Consider the following 15,133-nt stretch of genomic DNA (forward strand, 5'->3'; position numbering starts at 1 on the left):
TCTCTTCCCATTCCATTGACTTTTTCTCTTTTCTAGCTCTATTTTTATTTTTCCTTCTTTTCTTCTGTTTCTCATTTCCACTCTTCTTTTTTATCTTTTGAACTTTGTTTACTGCTCCCCATTCTCTTTCTCTTCTCATCTTCCCTTTCCCTGTTTTAAAGAAATTTCTTCCTCATATTTCCTCTATTATTTAGTTATTCTTAATCTTTCATTTCTTCCTTTTATTTTCTCTATTATTCTTCTATAGTTCCATTTCCCTGCCCCTCTTTTGTCTTTATAATCATTATATTCATTTGTTCTGGTTGCTGTCTGTTTTCATTTCTTTTTTCTCTTTATTATTTTCTCTTCTCATAGTTGACTCCTTGTACATTTTGTTTTGTTTTCTTGTGTGTATGTGTGACGAGTTTTCTCTTCCACATCTGACAGGAGACAGCAACTGCCCACACAGCTGTCATAACTGTACTTTCCACAGCTCCATTCACCGGGCAAGAGCCAATACCAGTTCCTATACCACCGGATCAAAAATAGAAAGCAGCCAACACCAGAGAAACCTACCCTGTGCTTAGATGAACAAGAACAGTACACACACTTCCATTCTGTAACTACATGACAGGAGAGGAGACTGGTGATGAGAGCCCAAGAACCCATCAACATACAATCATCAATTCAAAACAAATATGACAACCTCACAATGCCTCAGAGATAACAGACAATTTTAACTCACACGAAGAAACAAGAGCGAATGCAGTGTCAGAAAATATCAATGAGGAAGAAAAGGTAATGGAACTAAATGAAAAATAATTCAAAAGAATGATGCTTAGGTACTTTCAAAGAATTGACAGAAAGATCGAGGAAAGCAACAAAAACACAGGAAAAAAATTAAGAAGAATTCAGAAAAACTGTAAGAACAAACAGACAATATAAATGCAAATTTTGAAGCAATATAAAACCCACAATTAGAAATCCAGAAGATTAATACTAAGATTTCAGAAATGGACAATACATTGAAAGGGCAAAGGAGTAGATTCAAAGCAATGGAATCCTAAATTAGTGAGCCTGAAGCTGAATCTCTCAATACTAATATTCTGGAAGAACAATAAACAAAAGGAATAAAAAATTCCAAAGAAGCCTAAGAGTCATGTGAGGAACAACTTATGGGTGATCAGAATTCCAGATCAGGATAGAACAGAATTCCAGAACAGAATAAAAAGCACAGAGAAAATTGTCAAAGATTTGCTGGAAGAAAACTTCCCTAACATGATGAAAAATCAGAACATAGGTATACAAGAAGCTGAATGAATCCCAAAGGGATAGATCCCAAAGGAAAATCACCAAGACATATCATAATCAAATTTTCCAAAATCAAAGACAAGGAAAGAACCTAAGAGTGCCTTGGACATAAAGAAAAAGGAGAGCCAACAAGACTAAGCAGACACCATTCAGAGGTGAGAAGGCAAAGGGATGACATACACAAACCTCTGAAGGAAAAAAAACGATCAACCAAGAATCATGTACCCAGCAAAGCTGTCCCTCAAATACGTTGGTAAAATTAGGCTGTTTCCTGATAAATACAAATTAAAGGAATGTGCAATGACCAAACCAATTATACAAAAAAATGCGAAAAGATGTTCTTTGGATGGAGAAACAACAACAGCAGACAGCAACCTGAGATGATCATACATGACATACATACATTACCATACATGACAACAGTACTGAGAACTCAATCCAGATATAGAAATATTTAAAGTTAACCACACCTAGAAGACTGAAAATAAGGAACCCAAGATTTCAATTTATAAAGATGTCAACTACGAAGAAAAAAGAGGGAGTAGTGTAGATCCAGAACTTCCAAATGGCAAGGAAGTCAAGTAGATTTCAAGATGAAACAGGCTATTTTAAATACAGGGGGAAATGAGTAAATTACAGGGTAACCTCAAAGAAAATCAATACACCTGCACATCAAAATAAAAATGAGGACATTCAGAAAGATTTAGTAAACATCAACACAATAGAAATTAGAATGAAAAAAAAAAAAGGAAAACCAGCTAAATGACAATAATCAGTTCATACCTATCAACAATTACACTGAATGTAAATGGATTAAGTGCACCAGTCAAGAGACAGAGAGACACAAGAGACATATCAAAAACATGGAAACAGCCTAAGTGTCCATCAAACAAAAGAATGGTTAAACTTTGGTACATACACACGATGGAATATTTCGCCATGTTGAAGAATAATGATGAATCTGTGAAACACCTCACAACATGGATTAACCTGGAGGACATTATGCTGAGTGAAATTAGTCAATTACAAAAGGACAAATGTTGGATGAGACCAATGTTGTAAAAAGTTAGGAAAAGATTTCCATACTAAAAGAAACAATTTATGATAGTTCTGAACAGAGGGATTATTCACTGGCTAGAGGTTGTTGTTGTTGTTGTTGTTAAGTACCGTGGAGTCAGCTCCGACTCATAGTGACCCTGTGCAGGATTTCCGAGGCTACAAATCTTTACGGGAGCAGAAAGCCTCATCTTTCTCCCGCTGAACGGTTAGAGGTTAGACACATGTTAAGTGACAGATCAGGTATTATACAACAAAGGGGAGGTCAGCGGAGGAAAGATGAGGTAGCAGGAAACACAGGGAGGAACGCAATAGTTAAATTGAATAAAAGTAAATACTGTTAACTGTTGATTCATGGAGGGGATTTCAATCTTTGCAATGACGCAAAGTATATGACTTGTTCACTGTAAAACTGATGATCTGCTCTGTAAACCTTCCCTTAATTCACAATAAAAAGATTTAAAAAAACAAAAAGACTAATTAATGACCTTCTCTGTAAATCTCCACTTAATTCACAACAAAAAGTTAAAAAAACAAACAAAACATAAGACAAGTACCATAGTGAGCACTGGTGTGCTAACTGCAAGGTTAAGCTAACTGCAAGGTCGGCAGCTCAAATCCACCAGCCACTCTCAGAAACTCTGTACAGTGTTGCTATGAGTCGGAACCAACTCAACTGTACACAATATCAAAAACCATACTGAAAGGAAATATCTGGAGTATATAAAACAGACAAATATATTACATAAAGGGCTCATGTAATTAAAAAGAAAAAAGGTAACCCAATTAAAAAAAAATGGTGATAGATATAAATAAGCACACAGATGAAACCAATACAAATGGCCAATAAAGTTCTGAAAGATATTTATTATCATTAATAAGTACAAAGGAAAATAGTGACACATCACCTTTCCCCCGCAAAGTTGGAGCAACAAGTTTCTGAAGGGCTGTTGTAAGCTCTTGAAATTTAAATGCATGTATCTTAGTATTCTCATTTCTAGGCATATATTATGATGGGAAAGTGGGGATCCATAGAATAAGCACTGGACTGCTATCCACAAGGTCTGTGGTTTGAGCATTCCCATCACTCCATGGGAGAAAGGTGAGGCTTTCTGCTTCTGTGAAGGTTTAAAGCCTTGGAAACAGGGTCTCTTTGAGTCAGAACCTACTCGATGGCATTTAACAAACAACATTATATAGAATAACAGGTTATGCCCAAGGACTTGCATTGCAACATTTTATTGAGAAAAAGATATAGAAGGAAACCTGAAGATGGGAAGTACCCTCAGATACTAAATCTATAATAGCATATTTTATTAAATAGAATGCATGAATGATAAGTGAAAAATATCTTCCAGAAAGATGAATAAAAAGACAAAGTATTAGAAACATGAGAGGAAAGAAAAACGTTACAGATTATCAACTCAGAAGATTCAATATACAATTGACAGGAATTTCTCAAAAGAGAAAACAGCAGAATGGAATTATCAAACAAATGAATTTGGAAAGGTACTGGAGCACAATGACCAGAGACTTTAGCTTAAGAATCTTTAACTAACAGTGAAACCATAGCTGACAATGAAAAAGCTATCACAGCTAAACACATAACAGTGGATTTCAATATGCAGAGAATAAAGAAAGACTCTTAAAAGCTATAAAGAGAAGACAGGTTGTCCATAAAGAAATAATAATCAGACAATTATTTGACTGCACAACTGGAATCCTGAAAGCAATGTTGTTGTTGCTGTTGTTAGGTGCCATCGAGTCGGTACCGACCCATAGCAACCTTATGCACAGCAGAACGCAACACTACCCGATCCTGGGCTAACCTCACTGCTGTTGCCATGGTTGAGTCCATCGATGTTGCCACTTGGCCAATCCATCTCGTTGGGGTCTTCCTCTTTTTCTCTGACCCTCCACCTTACTAAACATGATATCCTTCTCCAGCGACTGGTCCCTCCTGACAATATGTCTGAAGTATGAGAGATGAAGTTTGGCCATCTGGGCCTCCAAGGAGCACTCTGGCTGCACTTCTTCCAACACAGATCTATTGGTTCTATGGGCAGCCCATGGCACTTTCAATATTCTCCTCCAACACCATAACTCAAAAGCATCAATTCTTCTATAATCTTCCTTATTCACTGTCCAGCTTTTGCATGTATATAAGGTTATTAAAAATACCATGGCTTGGGACACATGCACCTTAGTCCTCAAGCTGACATCTTTGCTCTTCAACATTTTAAAAAGGTCTTGTGCAGCAGATTTGTCGAATGCAATACGTTGCTTGATTTCTTGACTGCTGCTTCTGTGAGTGTTGATAGTTGATCCAAGAAGAGTGAAGTCCTTGACACCTTCAGTCTTTTCTCCATTGTTTATTGGTCCAGCGGTGAGGATTTTTGTTTTCTGTACATTGAGATGTAATCCATACCGAAGGCTGAGTTCTTTGATCTTCATCAGTAAATGTTTTAAGTCCTCTTCATGCTCAGCAAGCAAGGTTGTATCATCTGCATATCACAGGTTGTTAATGAGCCTTCCTCCATAGAGTTTAATGGTTGTAATCTTTATTATGAGTTGGAACTGACTTGATGGCACTTAACGACAACAACAGAATTTTTACAGAAGCAGATTGCCAGGTCTACTCATCCATGGACCACTGGGTAGATTAGAACAGCCAAACTTTTGATTAGCAGCCAATCACACACCACTCACTCCACACCAAAGATCCTAGTACCAATATACTCAACTGTATTAAAGGAAAGTCTCTTATTCTGTTGTTGGTGGTGGTTGTGGTATGCCATGGAGATGGTTCCAATTCACAGGGACCCTGCATAGGGTTTCTGAAGCTGTAAATCTTTACGGGAGAGGACAGCCTCATCTTTCTCCCATGGAAAGACTGGTAGTTTTGAACTGCTGACCTTGAAGTTAGCAGACAGACTCATAACCACTACCCTTCCAGAGCTCCTTTCTTATCCTGTTAGGAGTGAATAATGTTTTATTGAGCAATAATACAGCTTGAGCTGGGCAGCAATAAGTAAAACTACAAAGTTATCCATCATTCAATCAGAGAAGTCTCGAAATATACGAAAGATAAAAGGTTAATGACAGAATTGTAGGTAAGCTTCAGCTTCAAATCATTTGAAATGTAAAGGTCAGCCACTAGGCTAGGAAGGAGTAAGTTAACCTCCTATGTGAGTGGTGTCGATTGGTTTGGTTATACTTGATTGCAGTCTGTTATATCTGATTGTAGTAATGAAAATATTCCCCCTTGTTCCCTCAAAAATAATTAACATCTTAACATATGCTTCCCCTGTTCCCTCAAAAATCATTTACATCTTGACATATGCGTCCCAAATGGTTTACATCGTAACCTTTTGTTTCTTGGGAATGCATGTTGGCCCCATCATTCTTATATCGGACACAAATGTTTCCAGTTTGAAATTTTTCCATTGACAGTTATACAGTGAGTAATATGTTCTTAGTAATAAAAGTGAAAACTCTCCAGTGAGTTTAAAAAGTTGGAATCAACCTATAGCTAAAGCACAAAAGGCTTAATAATGGTTACAGAACAATTGTAAAGGATTTTAACCTTTGTAATATCAAAGTCAAAATATAGATGTCAAAAGTTATGAAAGGAGTAAGTAAGACGGGTGCATGAATGATATTTTTATATTATATTCAGATAACATATATTTATCTTAAAATGTGAAGTCACTAGTATTCAAACATGCTATGTATTGTCAAAGGAAAAAATCAATAACTGTTGTTGTTGGTATTAACCTGTCAAGTCAGTTCCGACTCATAATGACCCAGTGTAGGGTTTCCAAGGAGTGGCTGGTGAGTTTGAACTGCCAACTCTGTGGTTCAAAATGATCTTGCAGTCCAGTGCTTTATCCCACAGCGCCACACCCGGGCTCCTATTATTTAAAAATTTATCATTATTTTAAATTTTATAATCTAATATTCAAAATCACAAAGATAACTTGTTCTAAATAGCTGAACTGGGAAGAGGGATGTGTGGTGGAGGGCATGGTGGACTTGACGTAGCCCTTATAGAGTAGAGTAAGAAATCAGCAGATAGGGTCTGAAATTGCTAGACTTAGAAATACCAGTTTAAGTATATTATGTAGGTCAAGCACTGGCAAACGTTTCCTGGAAGGGCCAGATGTACAAATTTTAGATTTTATGGGACATATGCTTTCAGTCACAACTATGCAATTCTGCTGTTGTAGAGCAAAAGGAATAAGCATGGCTCTGTGTCAATAAAGCTTTATTTAGAAAAAGAGGCAGAGGAATAGAATTGGGCCCTGGGCTGTAGATGTATATGAGAAATCACCACATCCATCAAAATTATTGAACATGATTTTCTAAATGGTCATTCTGTAGGCATTAAAAATTCATACTTAAATTTCTTTCTTCATTTTACTTCTAGAAGAAACCCTATCTTGATTCTCAAAGTCATCTCAAGAGCATAAATATTCCACTAAGATTAAACAATGGTGGCTTTTTCCTAATATTTAGGACAGAAAAGGTCAACGGATGAAATTTACTTAAACTTAAGCTTTACTCCAGTATTTGTCCTGAATCACTGGAATGCTTTGGCAATTTCCGAATCAAAAGATTCTGAACTCCTTGAATGTTGGATAAAATTCGTCTCCTTATTTCCTGTCTCTCCCACAGTGATGCCATATAGCTATGACAGCAGACCACCAGGCCTTTTCCTCCAAGGAGCTGCTGGATAGATTCAAACAGCCAGCCTTTGGTTTAGCAGCCTACTGCAAATGACTTGCATTCCCAAAGACTCCAAGTGCACCTAGTAGCAATAGGTTGTTGTTGCTATGTGCCATTGAGTAATTTCTGACTCATACAACAGAACAAAACACTGCCCAGTCCTGAGCCATCCCCACAATTGTTGTTTGCTTTGTTTTAGCCCAATGTTGCTGTTTCTGTGGGGGATGGGGTGGGGGAGTCTTCCTCTTTTTTCTCCCTGCAACCCTCTCTTTTACCAAGCATGATGTCCTTCTCCAGAGACGAGTCCTTCCAGACAACATGTCTAAAGAACAAGAGACAAAGTCTCACCTCCTTGCTTCTATGGATCATTCTGGCTGTACTTCTTCCAAGATTTGTTTGTGTAATATTCTTTGCCAACACCATAATTCAAATGCATCAATTCTTCTATAGTCTTCCTTATTCAGTGTCTAACTTTCATTTGAGGTGATTAAAAATACCATGGCTGGGGACAAGCACACCTTGGTCTTCTGAGTGCTCTTGAACTCTTTAAAGAGATCTTTTGCAGTAGGTTTTCCTAATGCAATATGTCATTTGATTTTTTTGACTGCAGCTTCCATGACCATCGATAGTGGATCCAAGCAAAATGAAGTCTTTGACAACTTCAATCTTTTCTCCATTGATCATGATGTTATTTATTGGTTCCGTTGTGAAAATTTTTGTTTTCTTTACAATGAGGTATAGTCCATACTGAAGGCTATAATCTACGATCTTCATCAGTATTTCAAGTCCTCTTTGCTTCCAGCAAGCAAGGTTGCATAATTTGAATATTTCCGCTTGTTAATGAGTATTTCTCCAACCCTGATTCCAGGTTCTTTATGTGGCACTATAACTAGCAGTAACTAATAATCCAATGAAGATTTTCATAGTAATAAAAATGAAAACTCTTCAGTGAGTTTTCAAAGAATATTTGGAGCGGCCATCTAAGATGCAAGTATTGGTCTCTCCATGTGTGGAAGATAAAAGAGTGATGAAAATTGTATATGCTTGAAATCAATTAGTTCAATGGACTTATGGAACACGTGGGCATCCGTCTCTAGGACTCTGAGACTAGAAGAACTAGATTGTACCCAGCTACAACTGCCAACTGCTCTGAAAGGGATCCCATTAGAACCTGGATGGGGAATCTTCCTTCTGCCAAAATTCATAACATCATTTGTGGGCCACACAGAATTATCAACTTAAAAATTAGCCTTCTGGATGATGACTGGAGAGATGGAGCGGCTGGGGACTCTGGACTCAGGGAGAGAGAGAGGCTGTGTGTTGATGGCTTGGGGGTAGGCTTGCGGGGTGTACCCTTTGGTGTTTGAAGGTTATATATCCCTGAGTGCTTCGGTGCACACCCAAAAACACCCCCAAAAAACCAAACAGATGGAATGGAAGCACATGCTGTTGAATGATACTGCATCGTGGGGGAGATTTGATCATTGCAATGAAACGAAATAGGATAGGTTGAATGTAAAGCTGATGTTCTCCCATGTAAACTATCACTTAGTTCACAATAAAAACGTTATAAAAAATAGTCTGCTCTATTGGTCAAACATTTAATTAATTCACCCCTAACAACAGTAACAATGTGATGGCACAGTAGGATCAGCATTGGAATTCAAACCACAAGGTCAGCAGTTCAAACCCACCAGCTGCTCTTCCAAAACCCTACACAGGGTCGCTATGAGTTGGAATTGACTTGATGGCGCTTAACAACAACAATGTGATAGCTGGAACTGCAGTTTCTTTGGCAGGGCCAGACCAAATGATTTCACAGGTGTGGCACTGTGGGTTAATGTGCCAGACTGCAAAGCCATTTGAACTACAAGGTGGGTGGTTCAAGCTCATCAGTCGCTCCTGGGGTCGGAACTGACTCGACGGCACTTAACAACAACAACATATGGCCCTTCAAGATGGCCAAACTTTGTCTCTCATACTTTGGACATATTGTCAGGAGGGACCAGTCACTGGAGAAGGACATCATGTTTGGTAAGGTGGAGGGTCAGAGAAAAAGAGGAAGACCCCCAACAAGATGGATTGGCCAAGGGGCAGCATCGATGGACTCAAGTGTGGCAACAGTAGTGAGGGTGGCCCAGGATTGGGCAGTGTTTCGTTCTGCTGTGCATAAGGTTGCTATGGGTAGGTACCGACTCGATGGCACCTAACAACAACAACAACATATGACCCACGGGGCAGACATTCCCCACCCCTGCATTAAAAGGTCCTGGATAGTGTGGGAGACAATGTGGAACAAAACTCAAAATTATAAAAAAGACGGGGCTTTCAGGTCAGAAAGAATTTTGAGGAACCCAGAATGGAAGTGAGCCTGGGGGCGCAATTTTCAAACAAGCATTGGATAGGTGCGGGACAACACTAGTGAGGTATGCTCACCATGGAATGGGCAACCACTCAAGATCAACGGGACAACATCTACCTGGGGACAAGTTTCAGAGAGGTTGGAAAGAGGGTAAAATGGAAATAGTAACCACAGGGAGGAAGTGGGATTAATGTTGTCGCTTTGGGGGGATTGTAATCATTAAAAAGAAATAAAGGGTGTGATTTGTTGCATATAAAACTAATGATCTGCTCTGTAACCCTTCATTCAATACACAATGAAAAGTTAAAAACAAGAAAACAAAGAATACTTGGTAAATATGGGTAGAGTTTAGCTGAGCATACCTATCCAGTTATTTTAAATTTAACAATGTTTCATGGAGTTTCACAAATAATCCCAGAGATGCTGTGCTCCACTTGAATAAAATAAACTTTACAACTACTGTTTTGGTTTTATATATGGTTATCTTTGCTTTTTCAGCTGGAAGAATTGGAAATGTTATATACATCAGAGTTAGACACTTTTGCCAGGCTTGTTTACTCTTCACCATGTTGGTGTTGTGAAGTGCTGTTGAGTCAGTTCTGACTCATAGCGACCCTGTGTAGGGTTTCCGAGGAGCAGCTGGTGGGTTTGAACTGCTGACCTTGTGGTATGAAATCCAGTGCTGCTCCTACAGCGCCACATATCGTGATAAATAATGGTTTTATTTTGGGGGATGGGTGGGGTTTATGTATTTGAAAAGACAACATAAAAGCTTTAAGGAAAAAAAAAAACATTTTAGGGGACAACTCAAAATTTTAATGTTGGTCATTAGCACTTTTTAACATTTGTGAACAAAATCCATTAACATTTAAACATTTAAAATCTCCAGTTAGTCTTTCTTCAATTCAATAAATCAGTTTTTCTCATTAAAAAAAAAAAAAAAAAATCCCAAGAGGGACTTAAATGAATTGCTTGTTAGGACCCCCACCCACACAAACACCAGATGAAAGTTAAAGCAGAGAAAGGAATCTTTGTGGTTTCAGTTCACATCAAGCCTAGTCTGAAACACTGGAGCATAACCACATTTCATCATTTAATTATAGAGAGTCGCAGATGAAAATTATGCAAAGTAGACTTTCATTATGTCTCAAATTGAGACCTGAAAGCTGTGGCTTCTGGTAGGTAGTAGGGTTCTGCTGATGAATTTTTTTTTCTATAGAGCCCTGTTCTGTTAATCACAGCCACAAAATGGGATGGAGGGGGAGGGAATGGAAAAAGAGAATGCTCAGTGGAAACATCTGGAAATAAATCTAACTCTTCTTTTCTGAAAAGCGCTGCCTTTGAAATGTTATGCCTCTAAGTATTATTTTATGGGCATTATAAAATCACACATAATTAAGGAGCAAATTAAGCTTGGCAAGGCCACAATTCACTTTTCTTAGGCATGTCTCAGGACGTGTTTAATATGTGAAAAGTTTCCGGAAATGGAGATTGGGTAGACAAAGAGTTTAAACACCAAGCACCAATCCTCGGACGGTATCTCATTTAGGGGGTTATAGATAATAAGAAGCTAGTTGCCAATATAATTGCTACTACTCTTTATCTTACCTAGGGACTCTGTAGTCAAGGAATTGAACAACATATTGCATTAGGCAAATCTGCTGCACAAGACCTTTTTAAAGTGTTGAAGAGCGAAGATGTCAGCATGAAGACTAAGGTGCACCTGACCCAAGCCATGGTATTTTCAGTAACCTCATATGCATGCAAAAGCTGGACAGTGAATAAGGAAGACCATAGAAGAACTGATGCTTTTGAGTTATGGTGTTGGAGGAGACTATTGAAAGAGAATATTGAAAGGCTGCCAAAAGAACCAACAGATCTGTGTTGGAAGAAGTGCAGCCAGAGTGCTCCTCGGAGGCCAAGATGGCCAAACGTTGTATCTTATACTTTGAACATATTGTCAGAAAGGACCAGTCTCTGGAAAAGGATATCATGTTTGGTAAGGTGGAGGCTCAGAGAAAAAGAAGAAGACCCCCAGCGAGATAGATTGGCCACGTGGCAGCATCAATAGGCTCAAGCATGGCAACAATTGTAAGGTTGGCCCAGGACCAGGGAGTGTCATAGGGTCACTATGAGTCAGTACCAACTCAATGGCACGTAACAACAACAACAACAACAACAACAACAACAGGCTATGCAAAATGATTTGGCAAAGAGCAACATTTTCTGTGTGTAGCTGCTATTGCTAAGAATACTGTAAATCAAAAGAAAACCCCCACTGCCATCGAGGTGTTTCTGATTCATAGCAATGCTATATAGTGTTTCCAAAGCTGTAAATCTTTATGGGAGCAGAAAGTCTCATCTTTCTTCTGCAAAACAGCTGGTGGGTTTGATTTGTCAACCTTGTGGTTATCAGTTCAGTGCTTGTCTTACAGCACCATGACAACTTTGTATGTTCAGTTTTAGAGACATTAAATCTGAGATCATTTACACCTATGAACTTGGGTTTCTCTCCCCACAGTGTTTCCATTGATTTCTCAGAATTTGTTAAGATGCGAGTGAATGTTCAGTGGTTGGACTTTCTAGAAAGAGAAAACTGCATTACCACTTTCATGAATTGTCATTTACACAAGCGAAGCTCCAAATGAAACATCTAGAGTGGTACTGCACATTTACTTCATATGGTTTTTCTATCCAGTCTTCTTAACTCTCACCAAATGACTGGGTGAGACCATGCAAAGAGAATGCATGGACTCTAACGCTGGACTTGAGAACTTTTGACATCCTGCTAGGTTCAAAGGCGCCATCTCAGAAACAGAAATAGACGATCCCAGGACATCAGGAAAGGAAGAGCTACAAACATTTCCCTACCTGGAAACACAGTGACAGCAGGGTGGCTGCAAAGACAGCAGCATGGAGAGACAGAGTAGCTCTGGTCCAGGGACTGAGTAAAGTTGAGTGCCCATGGACAGGAGCCTACCTTGCAGAATGTGCCCTTTGGGCATTTACAAATGAGCTAAAGGAGCTTTGTAATACTTGCTTGAGCACGGCAGAGGCTGAGGGGCCACATGGTTGAGTGGACGAAGAGAAGGGTGTGAGGCCTGCCTGCAGTCTGGCAGAGAAGAGGCATTCCTGACTGCATCCAATGTTGATTCTGCTCCTGAATTGTACCCTGTTCACTTCCCTAAGAAATCCGATAATCAGGAATATAGTCTATGAGTTTGGTGTGGCTATTGCAACAGATGATCGAAGCAGGGAGTGTTGTGGGACGGGTGGTTGGTGTCACAAAAGGATATAGAAGGTTGAAGGGTGGAGCCACTTCTCACCTCTACCTCACAGGAATCGGCCTTGGGCTGATACTGAGTTTGATTCTTCTTGTGAAGCCAGATGAAGTCACACATGACTTACACGCCATTTTTTTGTACCAGGGCATGGTGTGTAAGGAAAAATCACATGAGGCATTAGCTTAATTTAAAACAAATTAGATGGAATTTTTTCCAAAGATGATAAGATGCAAATCTTCTAGTACTGTTTTTGTAAGGATCATCAAGTCACCCCACTCCCCAACTCATGACTACCCCGTGCACAATGGAAGAAAACACTGCTTGTGCCTCCTTGTGATTGGTTGTGGATAGAACCATTATAATTTGTAAGGTATTTATTCACTAATTTTCAGAAGTAGATCACCAGGCATTTCTTCCTAGTCCATCTTAGACTGGAAACTCTGCTAAAACTTGTTCAGCATCATAGCAATCACTGACAGACAGTACAGTAGCCTGGAATCAAACCCAGGTCTTCTGTATATGGAAGGTGAGAATTCTATCATTGAAACACCATTGCCCTCCTATCAAATAGTTGTTGTTGTTAAATGCCATCAAGTCAGTTCCAACCCACAGTGACCCTAGGCAAAACAGAACAAAACACTGCCAGGTCCTGAGCCAACTCCATAAACACTGTTACATTTGAGCCCACAGTCACTATCGCTGTCAATCCATCTCGTTGAGGGGCTTCCTTTATTTTCACTGACCCTCCACTTTACCTAGCCTGATGGTCTTCTCCAGGGACTGGTCCTTCCTAATAATATATCCCAAATATAGGAGATGAAGTCTGGCCATCCTGGCTTCCAAGGAGCATTATGCCTGTACTTCTTCCAAACCAGAGCTGTTTGCTCTCCTGGCACTCCCTGGTACCTCTAATATTCTTCTCCGACACAATAACTTAAGTGCATCAATTCTTCCACGATCATTCTTATTCCTTGTCCAACTTTCATATGCATAAGTTGTTGTTGATTGCTATCAAATTGGTTCCCACATATAGCACCCCTGTAAAGGGTTGTCGAGGCTTTAAATCTTCATGGGAGCAGAAAGTCTCATCTTTCTCCCTCTGAGCAGCTGGAAGGCACAAATTACAGAGTTTGTGGTTTGCAGTCCTGTATTTATCTTAGGGAGTCAATGTGCTCACATACATATGAGGTTACGGAAAATACCATGGCTTGGGTTAGGCTCTTGAACACGTTAAAGAGGTCTTGTGCAGCAGATTTGCCTAATGCAATAAGCCATTTGATTTCTTGACTGCTGCTTCCATGAATGTTGGTAATGAATCCAAGCAAAATGAAGTCTTTGACAACCTCAAAGTTTTCTCCATTTATCATGATGTTATTTATTGATGCAGTGATGAGGATTTTTGTTTTCTTTACATTGACGTGCAGTCCATACCGAAAGCTGTGGTCTTTGATCTTTCTCAGTAAGTATTTTAAGTTCTCTTTGCTTTCAACAAACAAGGTTGTATCATCTGCATATCGCAAGTTGTTAATGAATCTTTCTCCAACCCCGATGGCACATTCTTCTTCATTTAATCCAGATTCTTGAATTATTTACTCAGCATACAGATTGAATAGGTATGGTGAAAGAATACAACCCTGGTGCACATCTTTCTGGGTCCCCTTTTTCTATTTGAATAACTGCCTCTTGGTCTATGTACTGGTTCCTCATGAGCACAATTAAGTCTTCTGGAATACTCATTCTTCACAATGTTGTCCATAGCTTGTCATGATCTACACAGTTAAAAGCCTTTGCATAGTCGGTAAAGCACAAGTAAACGTCGTTCTGGTATACTCTGCTTTCAGTCAAGATCCATCTGATGTCAGCAATGAAATCTCTCGTTCCACATCCTTATCTGAATCTGGCTTGAGCCTTTGGCAGTTCCCTGCCAATGTACAGTTGTAGCCGTTTTTAAAATTATTTTCAGCAAAATTTTACTTGCATGTTATAGTAATGATACTGTCCAATGATTTCTGAATTCTGTTGGGTCACCTCTCCTTGGAATCGACACAAGTATGGGTTTTCTTCCAGTCAGTTGGCCAGGTAATTGTCCTCCAAATTTCTTGACATAGAGGAGTAACTGCCTGCAACGCTGCATCAGTTTGTTGAAATATTTCAATTTGTATTCCATCGATTCCCAGAGCCTTGCTCTTTCCCAATGCCTTCAGTGCACCTTGGACTTCTTTTCCTTCAGTACCATTGATTGGCTCTTAAACATATACTACCTCTTGACATAGTTGAACTTTGATAATTTCTTTTCATAATAATGACTCTGTGCATTTCATACATCTTCTTTTGACGCTTTCTGCATCATTCAATATTTTGTCCATAGAATCCTTCAGTACTTCAGGTTGAGGCTTGAATTTTTTCTTCAGTT

The 15,133-nt window shown here is 39.1% G+C and overlaps 1 protein-coding gene across 1 annotated transcript in view; it reads right to left on the minus strand.

Moving 5' to 3' along the window:
* FRMPD4 (FERM and PDZ domain containing 4) overlaps positions 1-15,133 on the minus strand; it is a 726,948-nt gene that overhangs the window by 158,219 nt on the left and 553,596 nt on the right. The window lies entirely within an intron of this gene.

Source organism: Chrysochloris asiatica, unplaced genomic scaffold (genome assembly GCF_000296735.1).
Source record: "Chrysochloris asiatica unplaced genomic scaffold, ChrAsi1.0 scaffold00018, whole genome shotgun sequence".
NCBI classification, from domain to species: Eukaryota; Metazoa; Chordata; class Mammalia; order Afrosoricida; family Chrysochloridae; genus Chrysochloris; species Chrysochloris asiatica.